The sequence below is a fragment of the Typopeltis vanoorti genome, chromosome 18 (genome assembly GCF_054136105.1).
Source record: "Typopeltis vanoorti isolate ZY-2024b chromosome 18, IOZ_Tvanoo_1.0, whole genome shotgun sequence".
Taxonomy (NCBI): domain Eukaryota; kingdom Metazoa; phylum Arthropoda; class Arachnida; order Uropygi; family Thelyphonidae; genus Typopeltis; species Typopeltis vanoorti.
This window is the reverse complement of record NC_143566.1, coordinates 81,667,420-81,683,262: the sequence shown is the minus strand read 5'-3', so window position 1 is coordinate 81,683,262 and position 15,843 is coordinate 81,667,420. Positions and strand designations below refer to the sequence as shown.

The 15,843-nt window shown below is 36.2% G+C and overlaps 1 protein-coding gene across 1 annotated transcript in view; it reads left to right on the top strand.

The window, feature by feature from the left end:
- Positions 1-1,435: 1,435 nt before the first annotated feature.
- Positions 1,436-15,843, top strand: part of LOC150096850 (uncharacterized) — a 74,147-nt gene continuing 59,739 nt past the window's right edge. The window contains exon 1 of the mRNA XM_090408495.1: positions 1,436-1,517. The gene's annotated coding sequence lies outside the window, so the exon portion shown is untranslated. The remainder of the gene's footprint in view (positions 1,518-15,843) is intronic.

Here is a 15,843-nt window from a genome sequence, read left to right as displayed (position 1 = left end):
GAAAAAGGAAACGAATGAAAAATATGCTTCGATGGATACTTTAATAATTAGAAAGGTACGCTAATGATTTTTTTTCTAAAGAGAAGGGTCAATGTCCATCACTTAACTTAGTCACTTATTTGTTTAAGACCAGCCTCCTCCCCTATTTTATCGTGCGATGACGAAATACTGTATAGTCAAGTATCTAACTTATATCAACATGAAATATTAGGCATTTCATAAAGTTCGCAGTAACATAACCCACGCTTTATTCCTGAATGAAGTATACTGTATATTATTTATATTTGGCAATTTAATCCACCTATCTTATTAGAAACCGTGATACCAAAAGAAAGCACTAACTGTGTCCAATGCGACCAATGAATAATTAGTAAACGATAACAAACTGATTTCAGTTATTTTTTGTTACTAGATCCATGCTTGTTTATTTTGCAGAACTTATACAGTAATGAACCAGTTATCTTTTTCGAATAGTTACGTACAGAGAAATTGGGGGGAGGGGTATGATAATATGTGCCCGATTGCATGCCTTATCTATTAATTGGATTATATCCCAGCTAATTGTCATTGGCTATATTTATAGTACTTTATCATAGTAATTTGTAATTCATCTTTAAATAAGGATAATAACAACTGTGATTTATCGTAGGAGTAATTGAGTGACAACTTGTAATTTAAGCGTTTTTTGATCGTGCAGTTCAGGTAATATCGTAAGTTATTTTACTATTAATAACTTTTATTTTGAAGCTTCTAACATTCCAAGTGTGTATTCGTTAATGTAAATAAAGAAGAAATCAATTAGAAATAAGCAAATTTATTAGCTAGATAACTTTGATGAAATGCATAAGTAGTTTCAGAAAAGCAATTGAGATTAATATTCACATTTTTTATATATAAAAAAAAATATGCCAGAAAAAGGGAATCCAAGTAAAACGGTTTTATAACTTAGGAAGAGGAAGTTGTATTGATAGGAAGTCATAATTTTGTTGGGAAAAATAAATAAATTTATAAAAGGTTGTTAAATGAGAGAAATAATTAAATATACTTTTCACTTATTTATTTTAAATAAATGAATTTAAACGGGGCATCTACTCGTTGTACCCATCATCCCGGACAGTAAGCATGTAGGTTAGGGTGTACATTCGTATTCAGTACAACTCACAGATAAAAAAATGTTTACATGAGCAGACGTCAGTATGAAAACCTAGATTTTAAGTTCCTTCGCAATAATTATTAGTTATCTTTTCATCTGATTGATAAAATTAAATAAAGAAGACTAAAATATGCACATCTAATTATATGCACATCTAATTAAATAAAGCTACTGCTGCAATATCCGATTAAATGAAAATATTTTGTAATCCCTGCGATTAGCTGCACCGTTTGCGTTTTATAGAAATGCTAGTTGAACCACCGGTTACACTTCCTTCCATGCTTGTGACTTCCTGACGTTGATAAGGAGTGTCTGTGAGTAGTAGTAATGAGCGCGTCGCTGTCATTTTTGATGTACTTTTGAGGTAAGAAAACTATCTTCCCATTTCTTCTTTATATTCATTATATATAACAACAGTAGTTGAGCAAAGTTTTTATTGAATTAAGACTAGTTTTCATTGGTAAATTACTCGAAAATTTGAAGTTAAGCACTTTTAACTACAAAATGCAGTAATCACTTTTTTCTTTTCTGTTTTTTTTTTTTTTTTTTTTAATAGGAAGTGCAAGTACATATTTCTCATTCTGTTAAATTGAATGAATTATTGCTTTTTCATAAGCTCGTTAATTATATCTCTAATAGCTTCAATAATATATCACTACTACTTTAACATTTTAAATTTGCAGCTTAATGGCGCAAATAATATCTAGGTCATTTTGTGAATTTAACGGAGATATGCACATATCCCATCACATTTTACAATTTCAAGTGAATGCAAAATGTGTTTCAGTAAACGAAGAAACTTCTTGTCTTAACTTATGCTGTTAAATTATGTTCTCGTTACGAATTCCCGAAAGCCTTTAATTGCAACACATCTATGCATTACCTTGAAATGTGGGTTAGCTGGCCATGTGAGATTAAGTACTCTCTAAACTAGTTCCTTTTAAATATGACCCCATACATTCTTTACTCTGTAAAGATTATTTAATGTAAATGTTGGCAATGACGGATTATTTATGCAAATATGGAGTTATGGAGACGAGTCGCCATTATCATAATTATTTGTTTGAAAAAAAAAAAAAAGACTGAAAAAAAAAAAAAGAAATAGACGCCACTTCCTTTTGAAATGTTTATTTTTTAATTTGTGTCTTTTGAGAAATAAGGAACAATTTGTGCTGCATAATAACCCTGCATATGCTTCAGGAAGTGGCAATGATCATTACATCTCTCAACTAATATATTTAATGTAAGTTCAACAAATTCAGTAACACTTATCTAGCTGATTATTGGTGAGATCTATATCAGGGTTGTATAATTAAATGCGGAATTAGTTATCTGAAGTAAATAATTCTCACATGTTCAAATCGAATGTTAATGTTTCTTCTGGCATCATTGGCCATAACAAGGAAAGCCATCAGTAATTTTAATATCGCTACAAGTAACTAAATAGCTGTAGAATCCCTTGCTTTTTTTTTTTAATAGTATTGCTTCTGTACAAAAAAAAAAAATATATATATATATATATATATATATATATATATATATATATTTCGCATGCAATATTGATTTTTATTAGTGAAACAAACCGTTTATTAAATAGCATTACATTTGATAGTGTAGCTTAAATGTTAAATTGTGCACCATGCCAGACCTAACGTTGCCTCGATAGGTAATGATGCTGTCTTCGCACGGCTCTACAAAGCAGTGCCGTGTCACCGATTTGTGCTGCATAATAACCCTGCATATGCTTCAGGAATAGTGGCAATGATCATTACATCTCTCAACTAATATATTTAATGTAAGTTCAACAAATTCAGTAACACTTATCTAATTGTATGTAAACATGTAAATGATTGTAAACACCTGATAAATATTTGGATAACGATAAAAGTAGGAAATTATCGGTAGTGTCATATATTGATTTTAAAAGATAATGTACCTTCATACAAACGTGATTCATAGTTACGCATCCATGAATAATAGCGATCGGTAGCATTTTCTTTTAATAAGCTTAATTTTATAAAATGTCTGAAAAACAGATAAAAGAAAGGGCGGATAATATTTTATGCCCTATCCTATATTAAAATAAAATAAAATTACAGTATTGTATATAGTGGTATAGCTTTAAAAAATGAAAGCTTTCTCGTTTCACGTATATGCTGCTAGAACAGGGCGAGCTGATCACTTCCTGGCATGTTCTCTGAACCGTTGAATACTACGAATGGCGATGTTTTAAATTAGAAGTACATCGCACTGAAGTTTCTTGATAACTTAATTAAATATTACGGAACACTCCATGCTATTTTATATCTATTGTGACAACTCTGAAGTCTGAAAAATTGCTGAACTGCTTCTGTAAGTGACATGAAGTGTATTCGAACTCTCTTTCTAGTTCCTCTTATGTTTATGTATTTAACAGTATGTTCTGGCCAATCCAGATATCGAAGTGAGCTGAACTTCTTAGTTTGCTTATGTGGGGCACCTCTTGATATAAGATTAAATATTTTAACTTGCATGGATGCCGCAATTTCACCTGATAGTCCATCGAAGGTGACATATTCGGCTCAGTACTGTTCATACGCAGCTATAGAAACCAACTTTGGGCAGACAGTGCGTCAAAAGATTGTAATACCCAATTATAATCCCTTCAAAGAGAAACCAAGAGATTTCTATACTGAGCAATTGTGTGAGATTACAAATATAAGACCCAATGAGCCGGTTCTAGGTCCACTCTACAAAGCTGTTACTCCCAGAGGTTGGATCTTAAGTAAATGCATATTAGATATGGTAAGACTGAATGACATGGCTACCAAAATGCTAATGAAGGAATGCTGCTGACAAAAATAGTTTCACTGTATTAAGGGTTTTCATCTTAAAATTCTGTTTTCTTTCTCCTCTTATCCAGACAATACTTATGTATATGAAATTTTAAAGTAATGCCTGTTGTATAAATAAATAATTTATTAAAAATTGAAGTTTTCAGTAATTCTTACTTGCATCTTTTGATAGCTAATTCCATTCAAATCATTAACTTTTAGGTTTAATTAATTATTTTAGATTTAATTGATAAGGTTTGCTAATAACGTTTCGTAAGTGGGAAATATACTAAAAAAATAAAACTTTAAAACCTGAAAGTCCTGTGTTCAAATATTGTATTGTGTTCAAATAGAAAGTATACAGAATTATGCCAGAATCTGAATATAACCAATTCTTGTCAAGGTAACTTTGTGCTCCATGCTAAAAACCAAAGAAAAGTGTAGCTCAGTGGAAGTAGCGTGGAGTGTAAGAAAGAGCGTTCTGAGTTCCATTCTAGTCGCCTACTAATTTTCTAAGCCTTTTTCCTACCGGTTCCCGAGTTAATCAATCCTGGCACAGGCAAGCGGATTTTTCGTTCCATGAACTAATTCAGATAGCAAACTTTGTGTTGGGATTAGGCAACATAAGATGGCGGGCACTTGCCAGCCGCTTCTCTTTATCGGATGCCTTAATAATTGGTAATAGAACGACCAGCTATCTCAGATTTACTATCGGTAAAGATTGAACTGTCTCTCAGTCTGCAAAAGCTAAAATTGCCTCGCCTACTCTCAATGGGGGAATAAAACGCGTTAGTGGATTTTTAACTAATGCGTTTTATTCCCCCATTGATAGTAGGCGCACATACTGCCCACACAACTGTGTGACACTAAACAAATAGATGGTTGTGGTTGTTTTGGATTTGCGGCCGAAGCACCAGCAAAAAAAAAAAAAAAGAAAAGAAAAAGCAGTACTGAATTATAACGAGTTTATTAACAAAGAAATACATGTGATATGTGCATTCACAATTATCGGTGGAATCTTGGTCGAATAGAGCATTAACGACCGTATATTACATGCTCTAAATGGGCACTTTGTCTTTCAAGCAGGTTTCGTAACGTATGGGAACGTTTCTCTGTCATCTTGGAGAACAAGGGTTGGGACATCTGCTGGACATATTGTGTAATTTTATCTCTTAATTCATCAAGGTTTGAAGGCTGGTCATAGTGGAATACACATTCCTTCAACATACCCCAAACAAAGGTATCAAGTGATGTGAGATCAAGAGGACGTGAATTCTGTGAATTTCGAAGTGAGCCTCCGGGTAAGTGTTCTGATAAATAGGCTCTAGAACCACATCACGTGGTTCTAGGGTCTATTTATCAGGTTGCTTTGTCCAGTTGGAATATCTGTGCGCGAAATGGAATGTTTTTTGCACGACATGCCATTCTGAATGAACGGAACCAACACAATCTCAATGTGGCGGTCGCTATTCAAGGTAACAATTACACCACCCTCTACAATGAAGTAGGGTCCAATTATGCCATGGCCAGAAACCGTGCACCATGCAGTGACCTTGCTGTGAAGAGGTTTCTTTTGGACAAATTCCGGTCTCGAGAAACCTGTAGGTTCGTCTGTTTACATGACCGCTAAGACGTAAAGACACCCAATTCCTTAAGGATACTTTGTAGTGACTTCCTCGTATCCCAAGTTTTACTGCTGTTCGAAGTTGACTGCGTTCGCGAGACTGTGACACTTGCTCCGGCACACGTCCGTGATTCTTATTTTTAATAGTTCGTGGTCGCTCCGAATGCCTTTTGACTGCGGTAGAACATTCTCGGTACGTCGAAACCTCTTGATTAAGGCCATGATGACACTATTGGCGGGGAACGCTTACGGAAATGACGAACAAACTGCTCCAAAACATTCATAGGCGTGGTCCATTTTGCTTTACCAACTCTGTATGAACAAAAACAATGCTTAACAATAAACGTCTTTTCTTCCAACGTCAACACCATTGCTACAACTAAATATATAATGGCATATACGGTACACGTGCTCTTCTATTAATGTGCATACAGTCGAACGGTGTATCTTATAGCTCGTGTACTGAAGGGGGGGGGGTGCGAAATTCAGTTTTTTATTTTTTTTCCAGTAAATCCTGCTCGGCCGAGTGGTTAGCATATTTGCTTTCCAGCCAAGAAGCTGCTGGTTCGAATCCCGCCATGGGCATTGATATTTGTGATTGTCTGTGGAAATACTAGTGGTGGTGGTCGGCGGTAGATGGCGTTGTAGTTGCGGTCCGTTGGTGGAGACAGCTGTAGAGAAGGTGCCCTCCCTCGATGAGTCTTTGGACTCCCTGGAGGTGTCAGATAGTAGTAATAATAATAAATTCATGTCTGCTCTAGCCGGTTTGCCTTTTTCTGGGGGGGGGAAACCCTTTTACCAGATGAAATGTCTAACTTTCATTGAAAAGCGCTTATAAAGGTTCTTCGCGAGAGAGACTAATGTGTTGTTGTCATTGGAAATTCATATACTATGTAATCCAGTTGATAGCATGTAATGCGGTTGACTAAAATCTTTGCAGGGCAATAATTATATTTCATATAATCTACATATTAGGACCAATCTAATAGTTGAGGTGATCTCATGGAAATAATGCACAAAATGCCTTTTAAAGGCACAAAAACCTCATACCCTGCAGCACGAAATGTCTTAGATATCCCATCAATATACCATATTTTTAATTAAAAATTATTAGAAAGCTTTGAATTTTGGACAAAAATCAAGGACAGAACGTTTAGTGAAATTTTTTATGCAAGTGTTGCGATTTTGATAACCGTTGTTTATGAATCCGAAAATTAATATAAACTATAAAGTCGCCTACTAGAGGAACTTTTACTAAAAGCCTATTTTCAACCGGTTCCAGTTAGTCGATCTCTGGCACGGACCAGCGGGTTTTTTCTCCCGTAAACTCAAGAAAATCGACCGTAGATTCTACACTATTTTCAGACAGTAAACACAATGTTAGGATTAAGGATCACGAGATGGCGGCACTGAGGGGACGGGGGTTCAATCTCCAAAAGTTAGATAGGGCTAAACAGCCTCGCCTACTCCCTATGCGGGAATAAAAAGCGTTAGCTGATTTATTATTTTTATTTTTTTTTTTAAGACTGAAGTGTTGGAATAGCACGACTGATGACCGTAGTATCCCTCGCAATCATGTGTGAAGAAATATAGCTAATAAAGGTTTTTCTGCCTTTCCTTTGAGAACAATCAAGTAGGAACAGTGTTGTCAAGTATGCTGATCCTAATGAAAAGGAAGAAATTGCAACAGTCGGATATCGTGCTTTTGAATAGTGCAATGTGAATGCAACTGAAGTAAAAGGTTATACAGGCTCAGAAAGCCATCGTTACTTTCTTAGCATAAACATTGGCTTGCTCTGCTCGATTTATTTAGTTTTTATTCTGTTATTATATTTTCTCTTGCAAAATTAGATCTATTAAAAGAAAGTGTGCTCTGACTTTCATATAAAATAATAAACGCAAATGAATGAAATTTAAGTGGAGTCTACTAAAAGTAGTTATCTTAGTTTTGTTTTAAATCGGAAGCAAAAAGTGACTTCGAGTGATATAAAAAATGTTTAATATAATTTTTTTTATATTTGTTGGCAAAAACAACATCTACAGGTCAAAAATAGTTTTAGCATCAATTCCTGTAATAATAACGTCATTATACGGTTGTAGGGACACGGAAGGCAGGTGCCATTATTTCGGGAACAGCCGCACTTGTCGGTTGCTCCCATACTACTGTATACAACTGATTCAGCTCACCCACCAGCAGGGAAGTTTGATCCATTTCCACATGCACCCTACGCAGTACCTTGTTTCGCTGAGTTTTACAGCTGGAGACCAACAAGGGTATCCATGATGACGGCCAGGCATCTCAAACCATGCCTCGCATGAGACAATGAACATAGCAAAAGACATTCTGCAGATGAAAGAAGGTCGTCTGGAGTTCGTTTCCTGCTGCATCATGCTGATGGCTGGATTCGCATTTGGCATAAACAGCATGAAGCCCTATACCCTGGTTGCACAGTTGGTGTTGTGGTTTGGGGAACTTTTTCCTGGCACACCCTAGATCCGTTGGTAATCACCCCACAAACACTAAATGGTGAACGCTATGGGGCCTTGTTATCGGACCATTTCCATCCATATATGCAGGAGGTCTACCCTCACCACAGTGCCATCTTTCAACAGGAAACTGCACCTTTTCATCCGGCTCGTACATCTACTGAATGGTTGGAGGCATGGGCGTCCGCAGAGGGGAGAAAACGGGGTATTGTCCCCTGTGGGATCTACTTGTGAAAAAAAAAAATTTTTTTTTGTCAAAATAGGACATTTAGCTTTTTTAATTTATACACATACAGGCTGATGATTTTCTTGAAGAGATGGATTGTAGTTGTTGAAAAGTCCTTCATGAGAAAGACTGTTCCAGCAGGCAGTGTTAGATAGAATAAACGAGGAAGAGGGTGAAATCAGGTTCGGTGTGTTTTCAATTGGGTTGAGAAAAAAAAAGGTTGAGTTTCTCTCTATCTCACTGAAACAGTGCCTCAGTGGGACAGTGGTTGCCTAATTGCTCCCACCTGGATAGCATCAAGAATTTTTAGGAAAATTTTTAGTGCATCGAAATTTCCACTAAGATAATTTGTACAGTGGTATCTGTATGCGCTCAAAGTAACGTCTTGAGCAGGAGAAAATGCCTAATTTATTGGAAGCTATGAAATAATGTGATGGTTAGAAGCGGGCTACCGGTAAATATCAATGCGAGATGTCTGATCCTGCCTGATAATTTCATTATGAAGGGTAAACGGTGGAGAGCTAAGATCCCTTTGGTGAAGAAAAAAAGTCAACAGTGTACTTCAGAGATGATATGGGAGATCAGTATTTAAGGCACTAGTTCAGACGATCAAGTGCATATATCCAACCTGTTAAAAAAAACTGGATGAGATTGAGTTCTGAAGAAGAATAAATTTGATAGCATACTTTTTTTTTAATAGGTTTGATATATATTGGCTTCCATGTACTGGATAAACCAGCAGCTAACTATAACATATTCTAGAGACAGTGTACCGAACAGTATTAGTTATGGAGCACAACTTTTGAGTACAATCAGGATGTGCCATCTTGACCGAAAGAGTTTTTGGTATTAAGATGCTTCTGATGTTTTTTGTCTGAGGACGACAGAGAGCATATGAACTCTTTGGTATGGTGGGAGGTGATTTGCCATGTCAGCACTTTAGGAGTTAGACGAGAAGAATGATGCCTTGAGGTCAGCTTTAAGTGCTGTAACAATGGTGAATCATCATCTCACTCATGAGTGAGATGAGAAAGCACAGGTGAGTAGAAGATGCACTCGATGGCCTTTGCGTTGAATCAGAAGACATAACTCCCATTTGGATAGGAGGAGATTTTCCACTGCAGGCCCTTTCAGACTCAGATTTTGAGTGGCTGATGGTTTTGCATTTGTTTTCAGTGTAGGCTGATTATAATGCTAAAGTCCTTGTTACAAGTCGCCTGGGGAATGCTTAATTGCTTCTCCAATTGCCTTGGTACACCTTTGAGTGAACTATGACTCAGAAAATGGGTGGAAATTTTGGATGGAATGGAGGTCTTCGTGCTGGTGAGGAAAATTTTCTCTGACCCGCTCAGAGAAAATGTTTGAATCAGAAGACTGGAGGTATTCTGGTCGTAGAAGAGAAAATTAAACATTTCGGAGGTCGTCCCGCTAGTAGGGTGATAAGTGAAAGAGGAAACGTGCACAAATTATCGTTTGAGTTACGGAGAGGAGACGTGACCTCTACATTATATCTAAAAAGAACTGGTTAAGAAAATATCAAGGACACTGGAGAGTGGGGACGGTTATCAGGTATTTGGATTAGTAGATGTAAGATTAGCGTTAAGTCATTGCTTGTTGCAGATACTACTGCATTTCGTTTAGCTTGGTCGGTGGTGTTAGAAAAGGGAAATCACTTGGATTTGATGTTAGGTTCACCGAGGAAGATGAATTCACTTGAGCTGGATTGGAGCAAGCCTAGCTTTAGGAAAAAGAAAGTGTATTGGTCAGAGTGGTTTCATGAATTTGGAGAGCGGTAAATACATGCAAATGAAAATTACTGAATAGAACCAGAAATCTTTAATCCGGAGCACATCAAAAGCTTTCTAAATGTGGTATTCTCTGGCAAGCAATGCTCGATCTCATAAATGTACGCGTACAATTTTTGTAGTGAAAGGAATCATTCACAGTGTAATTCTAACAGTGAAGGTGAACTCTGGCTGTAGCTGAAATTACGAGTTTTGGTCCAGATATCTGTAAGTAATAATGTACACCATTTATTTTGGCATTTATACTATGAATGATTTTAAAGTGAATGCGAAAAGTGAGAGGAGATACTCTTTGACATGAATCCTATACAGAGCGCTACCAGTCTCCTTGCTGTAATGTGGCTTCGAAAGTGTGTCTTACACATCATTATTCAGCCATTCCTTCCTGCACAGTATGTGGCAGAGATATGTGCCAGCTGACTGGGAGGCTGGCTGACTCATTTCTGCGAGGTTTAGGCCTGTGTATTATTTATTACCATTTTACTGCTGAAAAGAAAGATGTTTGTATCTCTATGTCTGCATGCCTTTTGAACAGTATCACTCGCACTACGTGGAGAAGATGGGAGGCGGAAATCAGAATCCCTGCTCTGAAGACCAAATATGGCATTCGCCACCCGAGCAAAAAGATTCATCTACTGCGGATATACACGGCCTTTCTTCCAACTAAAGAATTAATTAGTAGAATTAAATTAAAATGCTCGCTAAGTACGCCTGAGTCCCTTTTATTGAAGGTGAAATTGAGAGTAAGCGAATGGATATGGAGCATCCCCTTTGCACATTAGTGGCTTGTTTTAATTTTTGCCAAAATAAGATTACAATCACTACATCTTATTTTTCTTCTTTTCACAACTCTAGGCCAAGTGCCCATTTTTCAATTTTAACTCGATGTTTCCTCTGTTTTTTATTTATTATTTATTTTTTTATTTTGTAATTCATCTTCTTAGATACTGTCTTTAATTATTGGCTGTGGATTTTTCTCTTCTTTCCGTGATTGGTATTTGGTTTAGTTCTTTCAGTATATGTTAATTTCGCTTTTTGTGCAACCTGCAGTATACTCATATTTTTGATTTCTGCTGCAATGATTCTTTTTTTATCTCTTGCTGTTGTTCATGTTTCACTTGCATATAATAATACTTGTTTGGATAAAATGTTATGCTTGTTTAGTCTGCTTTTTTGCGATTATTGGTGGTTTTAAAGTTTTATTATTCCATTTACTTTACAGAATGTATTTATTTTGTTAGTACTCGTATATCGAAGTTTCCATTGCAACTTATTTTATAGGTGAAGTAATTGTTGGTTTATTTTAATTATTTTATTGCTTATAACTATTTTATTTCAGTGGGTTCGGATTTTCCTTTTGACGTTAATGTTTTAGTTTTTTTTTTTTTCATTGAAAAATTCACATCATTTTATTAATAAATTTAATTTATACGATTTTTTCCATCCTGTTGGCCCACGAAGAAAGACCTCTACGTTTGATTGTCGTTTTCGACTAAGCCTTTCTTCGACCGGTTGCCGAGTCAGTCGATCTCTGGCACGGGCAAACAGGATTTTTCTCCTGGAAAATCGGCTTTTAGTCCTACATTCCAAGGAAATCTATCGTAGAAAGAGTGTTATGGTTTAGAGACAGGAGATATAATAGCAGCAGTTGTCTGCCATACTCTATCTCCCAAAGAGCTTTGATTTTATTGATGGTTTTGGCTCGCTATCAGTAAATCCTTGTGGTAGGGCTGTCATAACCCGTAAACTAAGGCAGTGCCTTGGTAAGTTTTGAGGGTAGCAAAATTGTTAGGGCTAAAGGAGCTCTACCTGCGCGCTTTGGGGGAAAAAGGCATTAGAGCATTTATATCTATGATGTTTTGTAATTGCTCGCAATTCCTCCAAATATCAGCTATCATCTTCAAAGATATCTAAAATCTGTCTGCCACTTTACACGAAGACCCAAAAACTTTCACTGCGGTAATAATTAACACGTTTGTGTGTGTGTGTGTGTGTGTGTGTGTGTGTGTGTGTGTGTGTGTGTGTAAACTTATCAGTAGGGATGTTGAAAATCCCAAGCATTGATGATGGCCATTGCATGTATTATTCTGTCACAGGTGAAGAGAATAATATTTTGGTTTTCATGAAAAGTGAAAATTACTATCCGATTAGAAATAAAAAAAAAAAAAAAAAGTCAGCTAACGCCTTTTATTTCCCTATAGGAGGAGTCTTCAACGCATAGCCCGCGAACTATTTGCCGTAGCTCGCCGGACATTTTGAATATAATAACGACACAAAAATTTTTTCATATATTTTTCACAGCGGGACTTTTTTTAAGTCCCGCTGTGAAAAATTTGTGTCTGCCCGTATCGAGCAAGTAGTTATAAGTATGGAATTTAGTTTTATTGTATCCCTGAATAAGGTAGTGTACAGAGGCTTTTGCACTATGTGTAATTCTCAATTACCGAGAGCTGGAATAAAAACGGCGCTAACTAATGAATCACATGTCCCCTCTCACAGAAATTATGCTGTATAGATTCAAGCAAAATCATATGTTGTACTGAAACACGGTATCTAACTAAAAACTATTTTCCAATTTTTCAATTATGAAATAAGTGTTTGTTTTATTGCATTTGAAATTCTCGATGTCATTATGACAGATCACAAACGCTAACTTAAAATAAAATTTTACCAAGAATTGAAGCATGCCATATAATGGGTGTGTGAGTTCGCCTGTCACCTCAAACGCAAACAAGCAGCCATGAAATTCAACCAAGGGTTGAAACTTTTGTGTGAGTTGAGCCAGTCGGTAATGAGAAGTTCCGTAGGAACGATAAATGATACCCTGTCCTGCATATGTTAAAACTAATAGTGAATGTTATGACAGTTTCAGATGTAATGGAATTCAATTGAAGAGAATTAGCATTTCAACTCAACACTTGTTATTCTCAAGCTGAGCAGTTTATTTTCTGGTGAGTTACATACATATGTAATGCTTTTTTTTATGTAAAAGTTTATTTTTATTGTAATGCTACTAAAACTGCAGCGAAAGGAAAAAAAACCAACATTAAAGAGGAAATTCATTTCTCTCGAAGAAAAAATTAAAATCTTCGATCGGTTGAAAATTGGAGAAAAACCAGGAGTTGTTGCAAGGACTCTGAATTTAAATGAATCAACAATTCGAACAATCAAACAAAATTAACATAAAATCCGAGAGAGTGTTATTGCTGAGTCAATGGTATGTGCAAAGCGCGTTGCTCGTGTACGCGATATTCTAATGGAAAAAAATGGAGAAATGTCTAATGATTTGGATAGAAGATTGCACTCAAAATAAAATTCCTTTGGATGGACACCTTATTAAGCAAAAAACCCTCAAAGTTTATAAACATTTAAAAGAATTTGATCGAGATTCTTCAGAAGAAATCTCTCAGCATGGTACCAGTAAGGGTTGTTTCGAAAACTTTAAAAAGCGGTTTTCTTTGTATAATCTTAAAATCCAGGGAGAATCAACATCAGTAAACGTTGAAGCTGCCCGGAAATACCCAGCAAAACTTTTAAAGATCATTGAAGAAGGTGGTTATAGTGCAAACCAGGTGTTCAATGCGGATGAATCTGGGTTATATTGGAAATAAATGCCAAAACGCACCTATATTTCGAAAAATGAAAGATCAGCTCCTGGATTCAAAGTTTCCAAAGATAGAATTACTCTACTGTTTTGTAGTAATGCATCAGGTGATTACATGACAAAACCAATGTTTATTAACATATTCGCAAATCCCCGTGCGATGAAAGGGCTCGACAAGTTACCCTGCCTGTTTATTGGCTAACAAAAAAGGCATGGGTTGCAGCTAGCATGTTTGAAAATTGGTTTCTCAAGTGTTTTGTACTCGATGTAGAAAGTTACACAAAGAAAAAGAATATGGACTTCAAAATTCGACTAATTTTAGATATCGTACCAGGCCACCCAACAAATTGAAGACATCCGAATATTAAAATAACTTTTTTTGCCGCCTAATACGACTTCACTTATTCACCCACTCGACCAAGGAATAATATCAATATTTAAGTCATATTATATTCGGCGAACATTCCAGTTAATTTTGGAAAAAATGGAATCTAATCCAAACATGACACGGCTTCAAGCGTGGAAAGAGTTTTCAATATGAACTGTGTGAAAATTATTTCTCTGTCCATTAAGGAATTACAACCTCTACGCTGAATGCTTGCTGGAAAAAAATATGGCCTGAAGCCGTTTTGGAACAAAATTTCGTACCTCCAGTGGATGCCGAGCTACGTCGTATAATAAACGTCGCACACATTTTTGGTGGAGAGGGCTTTTGCGATATGGTTGAAAACGAAATTAGTGAATTAATTGATGGAGAAACAGATTTAAATGAGGAGAAACTGGTACAATTAATAGATGGCGTCGTACAATTAATAAATGGCGGGGAAAGTTCTGCCGAAGATTCTGATTGTGATAAATCCAGTTAAAGAATTCATTTTAAAGAAATTAGCAACAGGACTGGACTTGGCATGAAAGTTAGGAAGTTATTTTACGGATAATGATCCCTTAATGGAGCTCTCGGGAAATTCACGAGACAATTGGATATTTGTTTAGCGCCATATTATGAACTTAATAAAAAAATTGCAACACAGTGGTAAGCAAAGTCTTATTACTGACTTCTTGATAACTAAACCAGCCGAAGTAGGCAATGAGAATTATAACAAATGATATCCAAGAGATTTCAGGTGGTAACGACCTCCGGCCACTTAAAGAACATCTACGAAATGCTATTTCTGAAGACAATGATGACGATTAAAATATGCGCTTTATTTTATTGTGTCTGAAACATTTATGCATTATGCGCAATTAAATTTATGTACAATATGTAATTTTTATAATTTTATACTATGTATTTGTCTCATAGTTTGTTTTCTTAACTTGCATGAATTACCCGAATTAAATAAAAATATTGTTTTTGTGGGATATGTTGGTTATATAATCAAAAAAAAAAAAAACGATTTCGGAACATAACCCTACTTTTTCTAAGTCGCGCATAACGCGATTTATAAAAAATTATTTCATTGAAGCCCGCGGGCCACTAAGCTATACTGGGGTATTTAGAATTGTAAGATGCTTTCCAGATTCACAAGGAACGCTGTGCATTTGATACTTGACATAAAATCCTATAAAATTAAGACGTTATAAAACCAAGACGTTAGTACTAACGTCGCAGGTAGATGGCTGAAGCAGTAGTTCGTTCGAGTGTGCTGTCTAGTACCCTCCAGGTACATCTTCTGTGCGCTGTCTAGTACCCTCCAGGTACATCTTCTGTGCGCTGTCTAGTGCCTTCCAGGTTCTCGATATTTCGAAGAGGAGCTTATCCACAGTCAGTCGTGAACAGTGTGATATTCGTGTATAAGCGCACGCAGGTTCGTCGTGTCAGCCATAGCCTGTTGTGGTTTTATATTGCCAGACTTTTCATTAGTGTGAGACATATTCAGTGGATAATAACCGTTGCACGGCCAGTTTGGATACTTTTTTTGGTTTACCTTCCATCACTATGGCGTCTACGAGTAAAAAGCGCAAATCAAGTGATTCTTGTTGGCTTTTTAATGAAAAGTGGACCAATTTGTGCTTTTTTGTGCCGATCGACGATAAGCCAGTGTGTTTAATTTGTCGTGAGTCAGTATCAAAAGAATGCAATATAAAACGACAAAGCAAGCGCCCACTTTCGATCACCTTCAAGACCGGC